Source organism: Dermacentor silvarum, chromosome 8 (genome assembly GCF_013339745.2).
Source record: "Dermacentor silvarum isolate Dsil-2018 chromosome 8, BIME_Dsil_1.4, whole genome shotgun sequence".
NCBI lineage: Eukaryota > Metazoa > Arthropoda > Arachnida > Ixodida > Ixodidae > Dermacentor > Dermacentor silvarum.
In genome coordinates, this window is record NC_051161.1 from 146,772,772 (window position 1) to 146,774,595 (window position 1,824).

Genomic DNA, 1,824 nt, shown 5'->3' on the forward strand with positions numbered 1-1,824 from the left:
TTGATGGCCCATATTGCAATTAACAAATTGTAGCCGTGGAGTACGCAAGGCGGATCCACTTGGAATTAATTCTCAGGATGACACCAGTTCCGAGATATTAATTCCCGAACTTTGCGTAGAAATGCATTGGCGTTCCAGTTAATTTTGTGCTTCAATGCACAAACCGACATTTTGTTAAAAAACCAACTGGAACGCCAAGCCATTTCTCCGCAAAGTTCGGGAATTATTATCTTTAAACTGCTGTCATCCCGAGAATTCATTCCAAGTGGATCCGCCTTGCGAACTCCACGGCTATAATTAGTAAATTGCAATATGGGCCATCAGGCAATTAGTTAAAAACCTAATTAGTGAATTTTTGTTAATTATTCGAGTATGCATTTCAATTTCTTGTGCAAGTAATGTCCGCCTCTTCGAGTAGACCAGCTGATCAACTAGAATTGTGCTATCTGCCACAGGCAACCTTGAAGAATTTTTGAAAGTGCTCGCTGAAACACCTATCTATATATATATATATATATATATATAACGAACAAGTGCAGGAAATGATGAAAAAGGGAGTCATACAAGAGTCAGCGAGTCCGTGGGCAGCTCCAGTGATTCTTGTTAAAAAGAAAGATGGATCTTGGAGATTTTGCGTCGACTATCGCCGGCTGAATGCTGTAACAAAAAAGGACGTGTACCCACTCCCACGTATTGATGACGCAATAGACTGCCTTCATTCCGCCTCTTACTTTTCCTCAGTAGACTTACGATCCGGCTACTGGCAAATTCCGATGCATCCTGAGGACAAGGAAAAGACTGCTTTCGTAACATCTGACGGGCTCTTCGAATTTAATGTGATGCCATTCGGACTGTGCAACGCTCCGGCAACATTCGAGAGATTTATGGACAATATTCTGCGCGGCTTAAAGTGGAACATCTGCATGTGTTACCTCGACGATGTCGTCATCTTTGGCCGCACCTTCAACGAACACAACTCGCGTCTGAATATTGTCCTGAACTGCATCAAGAACGCTGGCCTAGTTTTAAACTCCAAAAAATGCCACTTCGGAGACCGCCAAACCCTTGTGCTTGGACATCTCGTCGATAAGGACGGCATCCGCCCTGATCCCCAGAAGACAGCAGCCGTTGAAGCGTTCAGTGCACCACGCTCTGTCAAGGAGCTCCGTAGTTTTCTGGGGCTTTGTTCCTATTTCCGCCGCTTTATTCCTAAATTCGCCGACGTCGCGTATCCGCTGACATGCCTGCTACGAAAGGATATCCCCTTTGAGTGGACTCCGGAGTGCGACTCTTCTTTTCGTCAGTTGAAGTTTCTGCTGACGTCACGGCCTGTTCTTCAACACTTCAATCCTTCAGCTCCGACGGAGCTCCATACGGATGCCAGTGGCATAGGTATTGGTGCCGTCCTAGTTCAACGCCATGGTGACCGGGAACACGTGATCGCATATGCAAGTCGATCCTTAAGTAGGCCTGAGCAGAATTACACTGTCACGGAGCAAGAATGCCTCGCGGTAATATTTGCGGTTCAGCGGTTTCGCTCTTACCTGTATGGACGCCCCTTCACAGTTGTCACCGACCACCACTCATTGTGTTGGCTTGTAAATCTTCGTGACCCTTGTGGCCGCCTTGCGCGCTGGGCGCTCCGACTGCAAGAATACAGCTTCAGCGTCTCTTATAAGAGTGGTCGACGACACGCTGACGCGGACTGCCTCTCGCGTATGCCACTTAGCACTACGGACTGTGACGCCGACGACTTCGATCACCTTGTGGCTTCTCTGTCACCGCGTTTTCCAGACTTCGACTGTTTCAAAGCCGAGCAGCGAA